A 22,561-nucleotide genomic window follows, 5' to 3' on the forward strand; every position below is an offset into this window, starting at 1 on the left:
TGGACACAGTGGACCAATTCAGCAAAGTAGCAGGATATAAGATCAACATACAAAAATCAGTTGGATTTCTACAGTGACAAAGAGAATACAGAGCCAGAACTAAGAAAAACAATACCATTCACAATAGCTAATCACAAGATTAAATACTTGGGAGTAAAATTATTCCTTTTAACTTTTAAAGATTTTTTTTCTGTGTGTGAAACTTTTAACCAGCAGAAGTCTTCCAGATTTATCTTTATTATATCATGTTTTGCAAATTCTTCACTATTCTTTAATCTTATAAAGATTATATTAATTATTGTTGTAATTTTTTTTAGGGCACATCGAGTCTATTACAACTTATAAGTACCCTATGAACAACAGATCTGAACCTTGCCCTATTCTGCACCCTCTTCACCGCCCCTGATATGCTTGAGTCATTCTTACAGTCATTGGGTCAATCTATCATGTTGAGGGTTTTCTTCTCTTTCTTTGCCCCTACACTTTTCCTAGCATGATGTCTTCTTCCGAGGATTAGTCCTTCCTGAAAATATGGCCAAGGTGTGTGAGAAAAGTTTCACTGTCTTTGCCTTTAAGGACCACCCTGGTTGCATTTCCTCCAAGACAAATTTGTTTTTTCTTTTGGCAGTCCATGATATATTCAGTATTCTTCCCAAATACCACAACTCAAATGCATTAATTTATTTTCTGTCATCTTTAATTTTTGTCAGGCTTTCAGATACATAAGGAACAACTGAAAATATCATATCTTGGATCAGTCGCACCTTAGTCTTTTAACTAACATCCTTGCTTATTAACACTTAGGAGAGATCCTTAACAGCAGATTTTCCCAATGCAATATATCTTTGATTTCTTGACTGCTATTACCATGGGTGTTGACTGTGGGCTCAAGTAAAAAAGAATTATGGACAACTTCAATATTTTCTCCATTTATCATGATGTGGCCTATTGGTCCAGTGGTGAGGATTTTTGTTTCTTCAATGTTGAAATTAAATCCATTTTGAAGGCTGTAGATTTTTATCTTATACAGCATGTGTTTCAAATTCTCTTCACCTTCAATAAACAAGATTGTCATTTGCATAACACATGTTGTTGATGAGTCTTTCTCCAAACTTGACGACACTTTCTTCTCTGCATAATCCAACTTTTCAAATGGTTTCCTCAGCATATAGATTGAATAGGGATGGTAGAGAAAGAATACAAACCTGATACACACCTTTTCTTTTGTTCTTATTCTAATTCGTGGAATATTTAACAGTCTTTGCCAACACCACAATTCAAAGATATCAAATTTTCCTTGATTTTTCCCATGCATTACTTAACATTCATATGCATAAAAAAGAATTTAAAATACCATAGAAGGAGAGTTGACACCTTTGAGCTGTAGTAAGGGAGAAGAGAATTGAATATACATACCATGGATTGCTAGGAGAACAAACAAATTTGTCCTGGAGAGAGTGAAGCCAGACTGCTCCTTGGAGGCAAGGATTCTGAAGCTTTGTTTGACCTACTTTGGACATTTTGCAAGGAGGAATCAGTCCTTGGAGAGGACGTCATGCTTAGGAGTGTGGAGGGACAGCAAACCATGACATGGAAGATCAAAGACAATATTCAGTATGGGTTATTTCTGCACATCGAGAAAAAATCTTCATCACTGGACCAACATGTTGTTGTTGTTGTTGTTATACGCCTTCGAGTTGCCTGTGACTCATAGAGACCCTATCTAAAACAGCCCTAAACCCTGCTCTATCCCTTGCCAGTCTTTTTGTCTCTGACACACAGATCCTCATTACCCCAGTGACTGAATCAATCCATCTTATCAAGCGTCTTTCTCTCCTTCACTGTCTCTCCACCCTCCCAAGCATGACGTCCCTTTCCAAGGACTGATCCCGCCTTGCAACATGTCAAAAGTATGTCAGATGAAGCTTCAGAATCCTTGCCTCCAAGGAGTACCCTGTCTTCACCCTCTCCGGGATGAACTTGGTTCTTTTTCTTGCAGTCCATGGTATACTCTATTCTATGATATAGTCATGGTGTATACACTCTTCTCCAGCACCACAGCTCAAAAGCATTGATTCTCCTTCTATAATCCCTATTCATTGTCCTTATTTCTGATGCATGGCAAGTTATTGAAAAGACCATGGCCTGGATCATCAGACACAGTTTAGTCTCTAGACTGACATCATTGCTCTTCAGTATTTTAGAGAGGTCTCAGACAACAGACTTTTCCAATGCAATTCTTTTAATTTCCTGGCTGCTGGTGCCAAGAGTGTCGACTGTGGAGCCAAACAAACTAAAGCTGTTAGCAATCTCACTCTTCACCATATATAATGATGCTACCAATCAGCCCAGTGTTGAGAATCTTTGTTTTCTTGATGTTGCACTTCAATCCATACTTAAGGCTGCAGTCCTTGACCTTCTACAGCAAGTGCTTCAGGTCCTCCTCAGTTTCAGCCAGCAGGGTTGTGTCATCTGCATAAAGCAGATTGTTAATGAGTCTTCCTCATAACATAATGATAGATGAGAAAAAGATTGCAGCCAAGAATTTAATTTTACTTGGATCCACAATCAACACCCATGGTATTTGGTATTTATTGTTGTTGCTGTTGTTAGGTACCATCAAGTTGAATATGACTCATAATGACTGTAAAAACAAAAGATCTGAACCTTGTTCTATCCTGTGCCATCCTCACAATTTCTGACTCACAAGAGCCCATTGTAATAGTCACTGTGTCAATAGACCTGGTTGAGGATCTTCTTCTCCTTTGCCGACCCACTAACTTTCCCAGCATCACGTCCAAATAGCACCTCCTAGCAGCATGTCCAAAGCATGTGAAGCCTCATCATTCTTTCCTACAATGAGTACTTCAGCTGCACCCCTTCCAAGACATATCTGCTTATTCTCTTGGCTATTTATGAGATGCTTAGTGCTCCTCTCCCATACCACAGCTCAAAGACATCAATTCTTCTTTTGTCATCCTTATTCACTGTCCAGCTTGGATTCATAGCAAGTAATCAGAAAGACTATGTCCTGAATCAGATGCACCTTAATCCTGAAAATGACATCATTACCCCTCAATAATTTGAAGAGGTCCCTAACTGCAGATTTCCCCATTGCAATGTTGTCTCCTTATTTCCTGACTGTTGGTAGCAAGAGTGTTAACTGTGGATCCAAGCAAGATGAAGCTGTTGACAGTTTCAGTCTCCTTTCCCTCCATTATGGAGCTGCCTATCAGTCCAGTAGTAAGAATCTTTGTTTTCTCAAGGTTGAGCTTCCATATTGAAGGTTGCATTCCTTGATCATCTGCAACAAGTGCTCCAAACCAAGCAATCAAAAGCTGTATTGCACTGGATACATTTGCTGTCAAAGATCTCTTTAAAGTGCTAAAGAGAAAGTTTAAAGACTAAAGTATGCCCAATCCAAATCAAGATAAAGAAGTTGCATTGCTTTTGTTGTCATAGCAACCCTACAACAACAAATCTGAACCATGACCTATCCTGAGCCATCTTTGCATACCCAGAACCCATTGCCAAGTCAGTGTATCAATCCATCTCATTGAGGGATCTTTCCAAAGACCTAAAGAGCAATGATGTCAGTTTAAGTCTTTCCAATCACCTGCTATACATCTGAGAGCCAGATAATAAATAAATAAATATGACAGGAGAATAACCTATGCCTTTGAGTCGTGGTGTTGGAAAAGAGTGCTGAATATCCCATGGACAGCCAAAAGAACAAATAGATATGCATTAGAGAAAGTGAATTCAGTGTGCTTCTTAGAGGAAAGAATGGCAAAGCTTCATCTCACATGCTTTTGACATATTCCTTGAAGAAGGACATCATACTTGGAAAGGTGAATGGTTAACGAAAGAGAAGAAGCCCTTCAACAAGATGAATAAAGAAGTTATTGTTGTTAGATGCTGTAAGTTGAGTATGACTCATAGCAACCCTATGAACAACAGTGCAATCCATCTCCTTATTTCCTAACTGCTGGTACCGAATGTGTTAATTGTGTATATAAGTAAGATGAAGTTGAGTAGGTTGAGTCAATTTCAATTCATGGAATAGTGTATGCATTTCAAGTTACTTGGATCAACAAAGAAGTTACAGGAGTTGTCAAGTAGAGCCTTTCCTACCACATAGCAGGTGCTCTTTTAATATTTATGCAGCGAAAATGTGACTTTTTAATGAATATGCAAATGTATCAAAGAAGTCATGCTTGAGAGATAAGATTTTTTTTCTGTGGGTGCCTTTATTAGGCTTTTGTTGTTTCACCTGGCCATGTGTTTGTAAAATCTTCACAAGTGAGATATTTTAGCTGTAGGCAGTTTAGACTATCATGTATCTACATGCCAACTGCCCTTTTGTCATATTTCCCTTCACATGTAGTGGTGTGGAGTGCTTGGGCATTGTTGGGATTCAACTGACAGATATATCTGGTTTGTATTTAGCACATTAGATTAATAAGGTAAGCTGCAGTGGCATAGTTGTACTGCTAACATAAATGTGGTCTCTCTCTGGTGGTTTGAATTCACCAGCAGCTCCTCAGGAGAAATAGGGACAGTCTCCTCCTGTGCAATTTACAGCCTCTGAAAGCTTATTGGAGGGTCAGCTATAAGTTGATTCCAAGTTAACAGCAATGATTTTGAATTTTATTAATAAGGTGGCAGTAACTACTTTGCATGGTTGACATTGCTAACTATTCAGGCTTCTAGAAGGTTTTAGACACTTCCTGCATTGATTCACTTTTATCACGACATAAAAGTACAGGGTCAGAGACTGTGTTATAAAAAGAGCATATTCTGGGAGCTCTGGTGGCCTAGTGGCAAGAAGTTGCACTGCAGTCCCAGAGGTACGTGGTTTGAATCCACCAGATGCTCTGCTGGAAAAAGAGGAGCAATCTCCTCCTGTATCTGTCAGATCCAATTTGACGGTACACACACACATACACAAAATAATTTTTAAAAAGAACATATCCTATGGTACCTGGCACCAGAATCTTCCAAGAATAAAAAAGAAAGGCTTTAATAGTTCAGAGATTGAAATTAATCTCAGAAAAGCTCTTCTCATCGTCAAATGCATAAACTTGTATGTAGAAGATTCGTTTTTCATCAATGCTAAGCCAAAAAAAGAATTCTCTTCTTTCAGGACTATGCTTGGTAGGACAACAAACACCATCTGTTTGACAGGATTTATGAAAAATAGAACTTACTGGAAATCCTGTTCAATAGTACCAATTGTTGTTGAATTAATTTCAATTCGTGCAATAGTGTACACATAATCTGGAAAAGAGTCCTGAACAAATTCTTCAGAAGAATATCATCTAGTCACTCATTTGTCTCTATTGGTTAGGAATGAATAAAAAGGAGTGCGTTACTGAGGCACACAACATGCGTGAATCTCAATATGATTATGCCGACTGAAAGAAATCAGACAAAAACAATTATATACTATATGAGTTCATTTATAAACAGTTCTATAAAATGTATATTAATCTATAGTGACAGAAAGCAGGCCAGTTATTTTCCTGGGGATAGTAGTGAAAAAGGGAAAGAGAGATTATTAAGGGTAGCAGAAAACTGTTAGTGCTGACAAATACATTCATTAAAAATGAAAAGTAACTGGGTAGGTTTAGAAGAGTTGTTTCTTATCTTTAAATCTAAGATTTTTTCCACTTATACTTTGTGGTATCTACTGTATGTGACTTCCTATTGCTGACATAATAAAATCAAGATCATCAATAACACCTACAATTTTTTTTTTACAAAGAAAAATATGTTTATCTTTATAACTGCTTTTCAGTTACTTGGATTCTGATAAAACAGATAGTCTTAGCCAAAAAGTTTATGCTTTTCCTCAGACAGAATGGGCCAGACAGCTGCTCAAAATACAAAGGCTCCTCTGTGAATTTCCCCTCAGCCAGCCAGGACTTCAGTTACCTGAGCTATGGATGCTGAAGTCCTTCTTCCACAGTGCCTCCTTCTATCTCTCAAGGGGCTCCCAGGGCCATCTAGCTACCTGTGGGTGTTGATTACCTCCTGCAATTAATGACAGTCAAAGCAGCAATTCAACAAGTACTTACCAGACAACTGCTGTGTACCAGGAGCAATTCTGATACTGGAAATACAGTGGGGAACAAGTCACCACCCTTATCCTCAAGGAAACGGTAATCTTAGGAGAGAAAACAAGTTTCCATGGTAAGAATCTTCAGAGAGTTTGTGAGATCAAGATTTATCTCCTGAACAAAAACAAGACTAAATAAACTTCCACTTGTTAAAGAATAAGTATGCTACTTAAATATATCTTGTTAGGTAAAACAGGCGTGTAAACCAAAAGTAAGCAAAGAAGCTTTTATTGAAATTTTCAGGCTCTCAGACAAAGTTCTCTGTCCCCGGTGGGGTGTGGGGAATATTTACAGAGGTTCATTCATTGTTGCACTTTTTTCTCTACACTCCCCCACCCCTCCCAGTATGCTCCTCTCTTCAAAAAGCAAAAGATAAACTTCTTCGTTGGTATATAATCCCCCCACCCCCCAATGCACTCCACTATGCAACCATAATTCTGGATTCTTGTGATAATCATAATACCCTATCATATATCGCTTTTAAACAGTTCTCTCCCTCATTTGTTTCAATGCAATATACATAATCTAGCCAGAATTGGCCTTTTAAACGACTCTGGGAGGAAGGGGTCCCCATCTTCAGGCAGAGGAAGTAGTCTTGGAGCATGCTGATTGGTTGTGGCTATCAGCACTAGCTGCGGGTCATCCCTTGGCAAGGAAGTAGTCATTCATGTTGGTGAGCCAGCCCCACAGGCCTATCGTGTCTGTTGTTGTAATGTGCCACCAAATCATAACTGATTCATAGCTGACCCTCCAGCAGGTTTTCAGAGGTAGGAAATCACATGGGAGAAAATTACCTTCCCTTCTTTCTTTTGTGAAGCAACTGGTGGATTTCAACAACATGCCTTGGAGTTGGCAGCACAACTCCATCCACGAAGCTACCAAAGCGTACATAACATCTGTCAATGATAAATATATTTTATACTATGTTTCCATTATCTCTTTACCAATTTATCATACTATGGTAACTGGATGTTGCTACAATGTTGGTAACTATGCCACCAGTATTGCAAATATCAACAGGGTCACAGATAGTGGCGAGTTTTGGTCTAGCTTCCAGACTAAGACAGATTAGAAGGAAAGACCTAGAAGTCTACATATGAAAGTTACTCTACACAACTCTGTAGATCATTACTAAAATATTGTCCAATATAGTGATAGAAAATGAGCCTCCTAGATAAGGAGGCACTCAAATACAGTGACTACCAGAGTGGACTTGAGCACATCAATGGCAAATAGCCAACCAAGAAATGAGGCCTGGTAACAGTCAAGCGGACTTGGAAGCAATTCTTACATCATCTAAGCCTTCAGATGAGATTGCAACACTGGCCAACAGCTGGGCTGGTCATATCAAAGACCAGACCAGACAATGGCTCCTGATAAGGGTCTGAGATTGGAAAAAAGGTGCTAAAACCTAACTTAATTAACATGTCAAATTCCAGAAATACCATCTTAGTTCTCCTGTGCATGCACCATTTTGATCCTGTCTGCATGCCATGCTGCCGGGTCTCTTGGTGTCCCTATCAGACCGCTCAATAAAGGCCTGTTCCTTTCTTGGGACCAATTCCTTTCTTTATGTCTCTCCCTTGTGCCCTCGCACTCTTTTTTATATCTAACACCCAGTTCAGCACCATTTTAATTTTTTACCTCCCTTCTGACTGTTTGAGTGTTCACACTATATGAAAGATGGCTTCCCTCAGAGATGGAAGCCATATCTTGCATTGCCTAATATTGGAAGTGACATTTTATCATAACCATCACATTGTCACACAGACCAAAAGTAAAATGAGGAAGGGCACTGCATAATGTTATGAATACTAGGATTTGGGCCATTTAGGATGCTTCCTAGCACAAAAGAGAACTATAAGTATCTATAGTAACTTAGCTGTAGAACATGATTCTGGGGAGCATCTTGTATGCAATTAAGTTTAATATTATTGGGTCTGTCAAGGACATAAATATATCACATTGACTTTTAATATGACAGACTGCCAGTAATAGATAGGGTAAATATCATTACCATACCTTGGGATTATCTCCACTTATTTATTTACGTGCCATGAATTTGTCTCCTAAATCCCTAAGGCAGCCCCTAGTTACTATGGCAGCAGCTTGAAGGTAAATTTTACACAAGTATAGATTTATTAAGTAAGAAAGTTAAGGAGCCTGAACAAAGATCAGAAAAACTGACCTTAATTTCACAAATGGGCTTAGGTCAATTTTTAAAAATGATACAAGAATGGAAAAGAAAGTTAGCCTCAAAAAGTAGCTAATAATAGGTTCATTTAAGCAAAATATAAAAGAAATTCTTTTAAAAATTAGAATCTTGATAGAAAATTTTGCAGAATGGTGGTATGCTTGGTATACCCACCAAACTGTATGTAAATTTGGATTTTAAAAAAAATTGAAACAGGTTGGGGAATTGAGTAGGAGTGAGAGATAAGACGTGAAAGGAATTTGCCCTAGGCAAGTACCCAAAATTGATTTGGCCTAGTGTTTAGTGTGGCCTGTGTTATCATAGGCATTTTCCCTATATTTTCTTCCCAAAGCTTCTCTGAACAAATGTTAACTCAGCACCTTTAAGCTGTCAAATGAAAGACATTATATTGGAGAGGCATTAGAGATTACCAAGCCAACTTCCTAGTGATTATTCATTTTATATTAAAAGAAAGAAAAGAGATCAGTAAACACATTTCATGTAAAATTGCTTTATTTGGAAATAATCTTGCCATACATAAAACAGTATATGCCAGAAAATGTACAAGTAGAAATTTCTTCTAAATACCTGTCTAAGGAAATGCTCAAGCAATTCAATCGTTCATCCCATCCTACCCTTCATCCCAGAACTATGATGTCTATTATGTTCTATTATGTCTTCCATGTTCATAAAAATTTCCACCTATCGTTCTGAGTGAGTCCATTTCACCTTGTAATTCTGAGTGTATATTCTCACCAGTGGGCCAATTGGCAACAATATATAGATGGAGAAGATATTATGATCATTAACAATTTCTGCTTGCTTAGTTCCACAATAAACCTCTTGGACTCAGCACTCAGAAAACTAAAAGAAGAATTGCATTAGGAAAACCTGTTGTCAGAGATCTCACCAGAGTGCTGAAGAGCAATGATGCCAGTCTAGAGACTAAGATGTGCCTGATCCAGGCCATGTTCTTCACAGTTACTTGCTATGCATCAGAGAGCTGGACAATGAGCAAATATGGCAGAAGAAAAAGAGAATTGAACATACCATAGACTTCCAATAGAACAAATAAGTCTATCCTAAAGAGGGTGAAACCAAGTTCCTCCTTGGAGACAAGGATTTTGAGACTCGATCTCACATAATCTGAGCATGTTTCCAGGAGGGCCTAGTTCTTGGAGAAGGACATCATGTTTGGAAAGGGTGGAGGGACAGTGCAGAAGAAGAAGACCTAGATGATATGGATTGACACAGTAACTGGGGTAATGAGGGTTAATGTGTCAGAATTAGTGAGATTGGCTCAGATTCTGGTAAGGTTCAGAGCTATTGTGCATAGGGTCACTATGAGTCTCAGGTGACTTGACAGCATATAACAATAACATGCAAATTCCTAATGTTTATATCCTCTTATTGAATTATTTATTGGATCACTTATTAATTATTTTCTTTATCGCTACTTGAGATCTTACGTTCTATTGTTTCTGATATTAATTTTCTCAATTTTCTTTTATCCTTACAATAGTCTTTTAGGGAGCCCTGGTGGTCTGCTGGATATGGAGTTGTACTGCCAACCCAAAACTAGTGATTCAACTACTAATTGAATTCAACTAGTGATTCTTCAACTGCCCCATGAAAGAAAGATAGGCAATATCTTATGTGATTTAGAGACTCTGAAAATCTACTGGAGGGTTCAGCTATGAGTTGGTTCCAACTCAACAGCACATAACACAAATATAACAGTATTTTTGGACTGTAAAGTTTTAGTTATGTCTTCCGTTCATCAGCTTTATTTTGTTTTGTGTTCAGTTTCAAAATCTGTTTTAAAATATGTGTGTTTAAGTCATTTATATTTAATATTACTGATAAATTACTGATAATTCAGCCTTCAGTATGGATTGTGTCTCAATATCAAGAAAATAAAGATTCTTACCTCTGGACCAATAGGCAGTCTCATGATGGATGGAGAGAAGATTGAAACTTTCAATAGCTTCATCTTGCTTGGATCCACAATTAACACCATTGGTATGAGCAGTCAGGAAATAACGAGATGCATTGTAATGGGAAAATATGCAGTTAGGGACCTTTGCAAATTATTGAAAAGTAGTGATGTCAGTTTGAGGACTAAGGTGAGTCTGATTCAGGCTATGGTCTTTCAATTACTAGCTATGCATCTAAGCCCTGGACAATGAATAAGTATGACAGAAAAAGAATTGATGTGTTTGAGCTGTGGTTTTGAAGAAGAGTACTGAACATTCCATGGACGGCCAAGAAAATGAAGAGATATGTCTTGGAGAGGGTGCAGCCAGGGTGTTTTTTGGAGGCAAAAATGATGAGGGTTTGCCTCAGATACTTTGGACATATTGCTAGGAGGAGCTCTTCCCTGGAGAAGGACATGATGTTTGGAAGGGTGGAAGGTCAGAGAGAGAGAAGAAGACCCTCAACAAAGTGGATTGACAAAGTGACTGCTGCAATGGGCTTTTGTGTGTCAGGAAGTATGAGGATGGTGCAGGACAGATCTTTTGTTCATAAGGTCACTATGAGTTGTATGTGACTTGGTGGCACCTAACAACAACAACAACAATAACTACTGATAAGTTTGGACTTACTCTACTATCTTCCTTGTTTTCTATTTACTATGTTTTTTTCACCTTCCTTAACTTCCATTGGATCAAGTAGAGATCCCCTCCCTTTATATTTTATTATTCATGAAGTTAAGCATTCAGTTTTATTCTTCCTCTTTTGTTGTTAGGTGCAGCCACATATAACTCATAACAACCCTATGCATAACATATCTAAACCCTATCTTATCCTGTGCTACCCACACCATCTCTGGTATGCTTGAGCCCATTGCTGCAGTCATCATGTCAATCCATCTCATTGGGGATCTTCCTCTCATTCACTGACCCTCCATCTTTCCAAACATAATATCCTTTTCCAAGGAATAGCACCTCCTACCATCATGAACAAAATATGAAAGATGACGCTTTGTCATCCTTCTCTTCAAGGAGCACTCTGACTGAACCTTTCCCAAGACTTTGTTCATCCCTTTGGCAATCCATGGGATATTCAGTACTCTCTTCAACATCACAACTCAAAGGAGTCCATTTTCTCCTGTCATACAAATTCACTGTCCAACTGTCAGATGCTTAACAAATTATTTGAAAGACAATGGCCTGAATCAGGTCCACCTTCATCTTCAAATTGACATCAGTGCTCTTCAGTATTTTGGAGAGGTCTCTGACAGCAGACTTGCCAAGACATCTCTTTATTTCCTGACTGGAGCTACAAAGGGTGTTGATTGTGGATCCAAGTAAGTTTAAATCATTGAGAGTTTCAGTTTCTCCATTTATCATGATGTTGCTTACTGATCCAGCTTTCTTTCTGCAGTTATCTTAATTTTTACAAGCATTCATAATTTATAAAATAGAACATTAATATGCTAATTTATTCCTGATAAAAAACAAGACTATCCAATTCTCCTTCCATCTATTCCAATATTATTACAAATTATATAAAGATTGTTATCAAGGTTTTCATTTTACTAAATCTCCAAGTGAAATGAAACCACTTCATTTTACTTGGGTCCACTTCTATCCCCAACATCTATAGAAGCAGTTGTTTGTTGTTGTTGTTGTTATGTGCCATCGAGTCACTTGTGACTCATAGCTACCCTATGTACTTGCTCTGTCCTATGCCAATCTCATTGTCTCCAACATACCCACCCCAATTACCCCAGTCACTGAATCAGTCCACCTCATATAGGGTCTTCCCCTCGTGCGCTGTCCCTCTACCCTCCCAAGCATGATGGCCCTCTCTAAGGACTTGTCCCTACTTGCAACAAGTCCAAAGTGTGTTAGACGAAGCCTCAGAATCCTTGCCTCCAAGGAGCAGCCCGGTTTAACCCTCTCCAGGATGAACCTGTTTGTTTTCTTAGTAGTCCATGAGACTCTCTACTACCTAGGCTACCAGGATTCCACTTAATAGAAGCAGTAATCAAGAAATCAAATGATATATTGCTTTGAGCAATCTACTATGAAGGAAGGAACCTATTTAAAGTATTAAAGAGTAAGGATGAGTAGCAGTGGCAAAGTTTAACAAGACAGCAAGTAATAAATGTTGAAGAGGATGTGGCGAGATAGGAACTCTTATTCACTGTTATTGTTGTTATGTGCCATCAAGTCACCTGTGACCCATAGCTACCCTATATACACACAGCAGCAGCTCTGAATCCTGTCCTGTCCTGAGCTAGTCTCACTAATTCTGACACACCAAACTCCATTTCTCCAGACCCTGTATCAATTCATCTCATTCAGGGTCTTCCTTTCCTATTCTGTCCCTTCACCCTTCCAAGCACAGTGGAAAGTATATACACAAAATCAAGAGCCAACATCATTATCAACAAAGAGAGATTAAAGGTATTCCCTTTGAGAACAGGAACTAGACAAGAATGCCTCCTATCACTTCTCCTATACAATATGGTACTGAAAGTATTAGTGAAAGCAATAAGGAAAGACAAAGTTACGAAAGCTATACAAATTGTCAAAAAGGAGGTAAAACTATATATGCAGGTGATATCATAGAGTACTTAAAAAAACACACACGCAAAAAACTCAGTAAGAAAACTATTGGGCATAGTTGACCAATTCAGCAAAGTAGCTGAATTTAGCATTTTGATACACATAAAAATCAGTTGGATTTCTCTACACTGACAGAGAATATAGAAATGGAGCTAAGAAAAACAATACTAACTATGATAGCTAATCACAAGATGAAATACTTGGCAACAAACCTAACTAGAGACACAAAAGACCTATTCAAAGAAAAAGTACAGAACAATTCTACCAAAGGCAATTTATATATTCCTTGCAATCCCAATACAGATACCAATTCTATTCCTCAATGAAAGAAAAGACAATTTCCAATTTTATCTGGAATGGAATGGAATGGAATGGAATGGGACCCTGAATAAACAAAACACTACTGAAAAAGAGAAACAAGGTAAGAGGCATCACACTCCCTGATTTTAAATCTTACTACACAGCTGTGGTTGGTGGTCAAGACAGTATGGTACTAGTACAGCAAAAGACACATAGATCAATGGAATAGAATTGAGAACCAGAAATCAACTCATCTACCTTTTGTCAACTGATCTTTGAAAAGGAGATGAAATTAGTTTAGTGGGGAAATTATGTTAGAGTTATTATGTGCCTTCGAGAAGCCTGTGACTCATAGTGACCCTATGTACAATAGTCTGAAACCTGTCTTATCCTGAGCTGGTCTCACTGATCCCAACATACCTAATCCCACTGCCCCAGTTATCGTGTCAGTCCATCTCCTCTGGGGTCTTTCTCTCCTACATTATCCCTCCACCCCTTCTAAGCATGTGATATCCTTCTCCAAGGACATGTCCATCCTGGTTACATGCCCAAAGTATGTGAGACAGAGCTTCAAGATCCTTTCCGCTAAGGAGAAACTTGGTTTCCCCATTTCCAAGACAGGCCTATTTGTTCTCCTGGTGGTCCATGGTATGTTCAATACTCTTCTCTAGCACCACAACTCAAAGGCATCAATTCTTCTTCTTCCATCATCTTTAGTCATTGTTCAGTTCTCTGATGCATAGCAAGTAATTGTGAAGACCATGGCCTGGATCAAGTGCACCTTAGTCTGTAGACTGACATCATTGCTCTTCAGTACATTAGAGAGATCCCTGACAGCAGACTACTCTTGCAATTCATCTTTTGATTTTCTGACCACTGGTGCCAAAAATGTTGATTGTGGAGCCGAGAAAGCTAAAATCGTTAGCAACATCAATCTTTAACAATGTTGTTTGCAAAATTGGAAAACCATATGCAGAAAACTTAAGTCCCACACATCACATTACACAAAAACCAAGTCAAAGTGGATTAGAGATCTAGAAGTAAAACCAAAGACTGTAAAATTATCAGAAGAAAAACTAGGAAGGACTTTAGAGGCCCAAATTCACAATATGAACAGTCTCCCAGGCATAATGAAAAACTTAGAACCAGGAGAGAATAAAATAGATTAATAGTACCTTCTAAGAATCAAATCCTTATGCACATCAAAAAACTTCTCCAACAAGATAAGAAGGAAACCCACAGATTGGGAAAAAATATTTGGTAATGACCTATCTGATAAGGGACTCATAACTAAAATTGATAGAATACTCCAGCCCTTCAATAAGAAAAAGATAAAAAATCCAAGAACAAAATGGATGCAGGATATACATAGATACTTCACCAAAGAATACATTCAGAAGACAAACAAATTCATGGAGAAATGTTCAAAATCTCTAGCTATCAGAAGTATGCAAATCAAAACAACTATAAGATATCATCTCACCAAACAACAACAGCAAAGTTCAGCAGAGCTGTAAACTATAAAAGCAGCAAAGATTGTGTAAAGATTGGAACTCTTATTTACTGCTGGTGGGAGTGTGAAATGGTTCAGCCACTATGGAAGGTGTTCTAGCACTCTCTCAGAAAGTTGTAAATAGAAACATGTTTGACCCAATAATTCCACTACTGGGAATATACCCAAAAGAAACAAAAGCCACAACTCAAACAGATGTATACATACCCATGTTTATTGTTTCATTATTCACAATAGCAAAGAGATGGAAGCAACCCAAGTGCCCATCAACAAGCAAATGGATAGTAAAGTTATGGTACATTAGCACAATGGAATATTGTGCAGCACTGAAAAACAATGAACTCATAAAACATACACAGTATGGGAAAGCCTTGAGGACATTATGCTGAGTGAAATACCTCAGTCACAAAAGGACAAATACTATATAACTCTGCTGTTACAAAACAGAATAAACCAGGAGATGGGAGGTGAGGTGGGATGTGGGGAGAGAATAAGAAGAGAGTGAATAGATAATGAACACTGCAGTGGAATAAATGAAGGGAAGAACTATCTGAGAGGAATATATGATTAGACATTGTATGTATAACAACAATCTGAAACAAGGGGTGCATTGAGGGATGGGCTGGGGAGAGGGGGGAAGAAATGTGCAACAATTAATTAAAAAATAAGGAAAAAATTAATTTCAAAAAAGAATAAACAAATCTGTCTTAGAAGAAGTGCTTCTTAGAAATAAGGATCATGAAACGGTCTCATATATTTTGGACATGTTTTCAGAATGGGCCAGTTCCTGGAAAATGGTATCATGCTTGGAAAAGTAGACAGTCAGGAAAGGAGAGGGAGATAGATAGACACAAGACGATATATCAACACAGCAATTGTTTTAAGCACAGGAGAGATTGTGAGGATGGCACAAGATCAAGTAGAGTTTTATTTACAGAGTTATACACACAGTTGCTACAAGTCAGAGCTTACGGAAGCATCTAAAAATAACAAAAAAATTAATGAGACAAAGTTTGAGAGAAAAAAACAGTATGTTTGCATAATCCTAAAGTTTTGTCTTAACTGTACTTTGTCACTCCTGCAGACTCAGAACCTACTCATAGTTGACTCTCCAGCAGGTATTCAGAGACTAAATTGCAGGTAGGAGACAGCCCAGCTTTGCCTCACAGAGCCACTGGTGGACTTGAATTGCCAGAGAAGCATGGCCTCTGGGTTAGCAGTGCAACTCTCTATGGACTACCTCACCAGAGCTTCCTGGTTTAATTAAAAACTATTCATTACAAAAGAAAAAATAGTTACTTAATAGCAGACATCAGTTTCCTCAGGTAATCAAAGTTAACATCCTTAATAAGACAGATCCACAGCAGCACTGCTTGTTACAATGCACTCACTGACTGGGGAGGACACACCATCACTTCTGTGATTTCCGTCAAATGTGCATGACTTCATCCTAATCATGAGAAAACATTGCACAAGCTCATATTAATCGGTTATGAAATAACTGGCTAGAATTTAAAAATGGATTAAGGGTGTGAAAATCAAGGAAACATTGGGAACAGTCAGAGGTTGAAGTTGACTCAGGATACATGACAAGGAAGTGCAATGTGGAATATTGAATTGGTTTCTGTATTCATCCCATGTTAATTTTTTCGTTTGGAAATTAAATTATGGCTATTTAAGTGGTTACAGTAGGAGAGTTTGGGAGAAGGATATATAGGAATTCTCAAAACTATTTCTGAAACTTTTATGTAACATCTGAATTTATTTACAAATGAAAGCTTTTTCAGAATGGGGGCAAAGACTTTATAGCTGTAGTAAAAACTTCGAATAGAATAAAAGTTAATCATGGAGTTTGAGTTGCTTGTAAGAGGTTTCATCATATAGTTGTGATCTTTCTCATCCTGCAGCTACAGAAGTAGAAAAATGGTTACTAATTTTAGAAAAGAGAACAACAGTATGCTGAGCAAATTATTTGAGAAGCTGGACTACATGAAGAATGTTATTATTGTTAAGTGCCATTGAGTAGGATCATTACTTGTTTGGTTTTTTTTTTATTTATTTTTTTTAGGATCATTACTTGTAAATAATTTGGAGAGGACCCTAATTGCAGACTTTCCCAGTGTAATACATCTCCTTATTTCCTGACTGCTGGTAACATGGGTATTGATTGTTTTCCAAGTATGATGAAGTTGTTGACAGTTTCAGTCTTTTCTCCATCTATCATGATGTTGCCTATAGGTTCAGTGGTAGTCTTCTTGACATTGAGATGTGACCCATATTGAAGTCTGTATTCTTTGATCCTCTGCAACAAATGCTTCAAACCCTCCTCACTTTCAGCAAGCAGGGTTGTTTCATCTATATAACGCAGGTTATTGATGAGTCTTCCTCCAATTTAGAGGATATTCTGAGAAGCCTTTATTGAACACTTTTAAAAATATTTAGGGAAGCCTCTTATTATAACTAACTAACTAATCATTGCTGTCAAGTTGGAACCAACTCATAGCTGAACCAGGATGTAAATTGCACAGGAGAAGATTATCCACCCATCTCCCATGGAGCAGCTAGTGAATTTGAACCACTTGCCTTTGAGTTGGCAGCACAACTCCTTACCTACTAGGTCTTAAATCCTATTGCCTAGTTCTTTATTATTTCCCCAAGCTTTTGATTTGCTCTTTTGAACTCTACTCCATGAAGAGACAGGGCTCAAGGGACCTGAATTGTATACTTCAGACATATGTGCTGTGAATCCAGACTTCTGTGCCATAGTTATAGTCTCATTTAGGAATGAATTCTCTTTCTTAAGTTAATATTGCAGATTTAATATAAGTTGTATCTTGAGTCAAACTCTTTTGAGATATAAAAGAGACTAAATGAGGAAAGGATACATTTTTAAAAAATTAATGTCAAGCCACAGATAAATGTCCAATGAATGCTAGGCCCACAGACATTAAAAGGAGACAAAGACCTTCCTCCAGAGCTGTCAGAGAGAGCCAGAATTAAAATTTAGAATTTTAACCTGTTATTGTTGTTGTTATGTGCCATTGAGTCGCCTGCGACTCATAGCGACCCTATTATGTACAACAGTCCTAAACTCCGCTCTGTCCTGTGCCAATTGCACTGTCTCCGACACTCCCATCCCAATTATCCCAGTCACTGAATCAATCCACCTCATAGAGGGCCTTCCTCTCCTGCGCCGTTCCTCCACCCTCCCAAGCATTATGTCCCTCTCTAAGGACTGGTCTCTCCTCACAACATGTCCAAAGTATGTTAGACGGAGCCTCAGAATCCTTGCCTCCAAGGATCCACCCGGTTTGACCCTTTCCAGAACAAATCTGTTTGTTTTCCTAGCAGTCCATGGTATTCTCAATACTCTTCTCTAGCACCACAGCTCAACGGCATCAATTCTCCTTCTATCCTCCCTGGTCATTGTCCAACTCTCTGATGCATAACAAGTGATTGTGAAGACCATGGCCTGTATCAGACGCACCTTAGTCTCCAGAGAGACACCATTGCTCTTCAGCACTTTGGAGAGGTCCCTAACAGCAGACTTTGCCATGGCAATGTGCCTTTTAATTTCCTGGCTGCTGGTGCCAAGACTGTTGACTGTGGAGCCAAGCAAACTAAAGCTGTGTACAATCTCAGTCTCTTCACCATCCATCCTGATGCTGCCAATTGGTCCAGTGGTGAGAATCTTTGTCTTCTTGACATTGAGCCTCAATCCATATTGTAGGCTGCAGTCCTTGACGCTCTGCAGCAGGCGCTTCAGGTCCTCTTCAGTTTCAGCAAGCAGAGTTCTGTCATCCGCATAACACAGATTGTTGATAAATCGTCCCCCAATCTTGACCCCACATTTCTCCTCATAGAGCCCCGCCTCCCGGATAATCTGTTCTGTGTATAGGTTGAAAAGGTATGGAGATAGGATGCATCCCTGGCGTACGCCCTTCCCCACTTTGAACCATGCAGTGTTCCCTTGCTCTGTTCAAATGACTGCCTCCTGGTCCAAGTATAAGTTTCACATTAGAACAATCAAGTGTTCTGGGATTCCCATTCTTCTCAGAGTCAACTGTAATTTGTTATGATCTACACAGTCAAATGCCTTTGCATAGTCATTTTAACCTGAGAAAAAGTAAATGTCTATTTGCTAAAGCAATCCATTTGCAGTGTTTATCTTATAGAAAACTAGATAATTAAAAAAATGTTACCAGGAGTAGGGTGCTACTCTAATGGATAAATACAGAAATGGTTTTGGCATTAGATGTTGAGTAGGAGAGTTTTCAGATGCTTAAGAATAAAATCGTAACTTCTTTTAGGGAGGCTACTAGTAGAATTACAGATGTCAAAGGTAATTCTGTTAAAAGCTCAAAAGGAAGTTAAGAGACTACAGATGGTGAGAAGTAGTGGTGGCAAGTGACAGCAGCAAAACCAGGAAACTACAACAAGATAGCAAGGGAGTAAACCCACAAAGTAAGATAGCTTAGTTCCTTTATGTAAGAGTTTTCCTGGTGAGGTAGGGTGCTTGCTGACCCATACAGCAAAAGACTTGAGTGCCTTCAGGCTGAGATTTACTGGCAGTGTGGAACACTTATGAATAAACTAAAGAGTTTTGTAACACTTGGCTGAGCAGGGCAGAGGATGGGTCAGCCAAAGAGCCCTAAAGGGTTTAAAGACTGACAGGACAAGCAACAGAAACTGGACAGATTACAACAGGAAGCAGGACCCTCTCAAAAGGCAGAATCACAATCTCTGGGATCTCAAAGAATAGGGCCATAGTTTCCTAGGAGGTCAAAGAATCATATCTTCACCAGCTTGATTCTGGAGTGCAAGGTTGCTGTTAATCAAGGCCAATAGGATACAGCCAGATAAGACACTCAAAGCAGAGAAGGTCCAGTTTTTATGCTCAAGGGGCAGAAAATAGTGTCTTCCAAAGCTGATGAGATATCCTAGGAGAGTGGGGCTGCCCAAAACCAAGGGAGCAGAATTGCCATCCCAGTGAACCTCCTAGAAGGTAGAGTTGAAGTCCAGGGGCCAAGGAGCCCCTACCCACAATCCAGAAAGCATGGCTAACAGTCTGAAGAACAGAACCATTGTCTATTTGGTCTAAAAGTAAACCTAAAAAAATTCAAATTCACTATTCTTGAGTCAGAACAAACTCCTAAATGCCCATCCTATTGTGTTTCCCAGGCTGGGCGGAGGTTGTCTACCTTTCTCCCATGGAGCTGCCAGTAGATTAGAACTCCAAGAAAGGCATGGCTTTCAGGTTAACAGTGAAACTTCTTAAAGACTACTCCACAAAAGCTCCCTAGATGGTGTCAAAGTACAGACAATTATTTTCAAGTATTTAAACCTTATAGGAAAGGTTCTATTTAGTTATTTGTTTTATGTCCATTATTTCTTCTTTCACTCCAATTTACCCATTTATAATAGAAATATCTACCTTGTACCTTTTATTCTACATTTTATAGATGAAGAGGAATTTTTACCCAGGTGGAAATGTTTACATGTGTCAGGGACATGACTTTTAGGGGTACTGAGTCAAAAGGTAGAATGCTATGCATTGAATTGTGTGGGAAAACTACATTGATTGATTTTGTAATGTTGCCCAGAGATGGCTAGTGGTAAAGAATTGTGCTACCAAGTCAAAGGCGCATGATTTAAATCCACCAGCTCCTCTCCAGGACAAAGATAAGCAATCTCCTGTGTAATTTACAGCCTCTGAAAACCCACGAAAGGGTCATCTATGGGTCAGCTCCAACTTGACAACATATGTTGTTGTTGTTAAGTGCCGTCGAGTCACAAGCAACTCATAGCGACCCTATGAAGGAGAGTCCTCAACACTTGGGTGCCTTTCTTGCTGTCTCTGGGTTCATAGGGTTTCCGGAGGCAAGCTATTATGGAAGTGAATGACACTCCTCCTTCCAAGTTTGTTTTACTTGGGGAGCTCCACCCCACTCTCTGTCCACATTGGGTAGCCAACCATTAATGCATTTGACACATCAAGGTCACAGTGTTCAGCCTCACAGCAACCACAAGTTACTGCTGTACGGCGAGTGGACATGCCAGGGCTATACCACCTAGAGGAATGTCTGAACAAAAACAATGAAAGACAGGCCTGAGGGCCGTGGATTAAAAGTCATCCACCTTTGTCTTGGTAGCATTGCTTTCTGTCCACTGGGCCAGCTGATCTCTCTATGTCGATGTTATTGTTGTTAAGAGCTGTCGAGTTGCAGGTGACTCATAGCAACCCTATGACATATAGCAACAATAATATACCTATAGCTACAATTCATCAATAACTTGCCTTTGTTATCTTAATGGGGCCAAATTAGTTAGTATAAGGTGTGCCTTAAGTCAATCTCTTTTGAGATATGAATGAGATTAAATAAGTGAGCAAAAGAAACATTAAAAAAATACCAACACACATAGAAATATCTAAGGATCTCTGTGTAAACACTAAAAGGAGAAAAGGGTATTCCTCCATAGAGAGAAAGTCTGTTCCTAGACCTGAAACTCCAAATTTATACTTCTAACCTCCTTAAGATTCTCACCACTGGGCCAATTGGCAGCACCAGATAGATGGAGAAGAGATTGAAGTTGTTAGCAATTATAGTTTGCTCAGATCCACAATCAACACTCTGTAACACTAGCAGTCAGGAAATCAGAAGATGAATCGCATTGGGAAAATCTGCTGTCATGGTCCTCTCCAAAGTGCTGAAGAGCAACAATGTCAATCTAGACACAAAGGTGTCCAAGACATGGTCTTCTCAATTACTTGTTATGCTTCAGAGAGTTGGACAATGACTAAGGATGACAGAAGAAGAATAGATGCCTTTGTGGTGCTGGAAAGAGTCTTGAACATATCATGGACTACCAAGAAAACAAATCAGTCTATTTTGGAGAGAGTGAAATCAAGTCTTTCCTTGGAAGCTAAGATTTTGAAGCTCCACCTTACATACTTTGGGCATATGGCCAGTGAGACCAGTCCTTGGAGAAGGACATCATGCTCAGAAGGGTAAAGGAACAGCATAGGTAAGGAAGCCGCAGATGAGATGGATTGATACAGAATCTGGGGCAAAGGCTGTTGATGTGTCAGAATTAGTGAGACTGGCTCAGGACAGTGAAGGGTTCAGTGCTGCTGTACATAGGATCACTATACATCACAGGTGACTCAATGGCACATGCTGTTGCTATGTGTCATCGAGTTGCCTGCGATTCATAGTGACTTTATGTACAACAGCCCTAAACCCTGCTCTATCTCTTGCCAATAATTGACATGCCTATCCCCATTACCCCAGTGACTGAATAAATCCATTTCATCATAGCAACAACCATATATTATTGGTGTTTTGTGATGTTGGGGTTTTGGTTTTTCTTGGTTTTTTTTTCTTTTTTTTTTCCCCTTCATTTAAGCCTCTTGTTTAGAGACAACAAGAACTCAGGGAGGGCCTTTGTATTTAAAGGTGGTTGTTATTGTATTCTGGAGGAACAGTTGACTTCCTAAACAACATGCCTTTGGAAATTCTATGAACTTTGATAAATGCCAATAGTTATAGAAAGACTTCAGGGTTTTTGCTCGTAAGGTAAGGTCGCTATGGGTTGTACTCAATGGCAATCAATTAGAACAACCTCCCAAATTGTCAAACACTTTCATTTGTTAATATCTTCAATTTATTTCTGTTATAGCATTAGGTAATTAAACACGAGAGTTCTAAGTTAAGAGATTTTGAAGCTTCTTCCAGATCTAATACTCTTTGTCCTCGTACAACTTCTATGACCACACAGAGTAAAGAACTGTGATCATAATCTGAATACTTTGTTGTTATTGTTGATTGCTGCTAAATTGACACCAACGCATGGA

The sequence above is a fragment of the Elephantulus edwardii genome, unplaced genomic scaffold (genome assembly GCF_000299155.1).
Source record: "Elephantulus edwardii isolate Elephantulus edwardi_28Jun2011 unplaced genomic scaffold, EleEdw1.0 scaffold00071, whole genome shotgun sequence".
NCBI classification, from domain to species: Eukaryota; Metazoa; Chordata; class Mammalia; order Macroscelidea; family Macroscelididae; genus Elephantulus; species Elephantulus edwardii.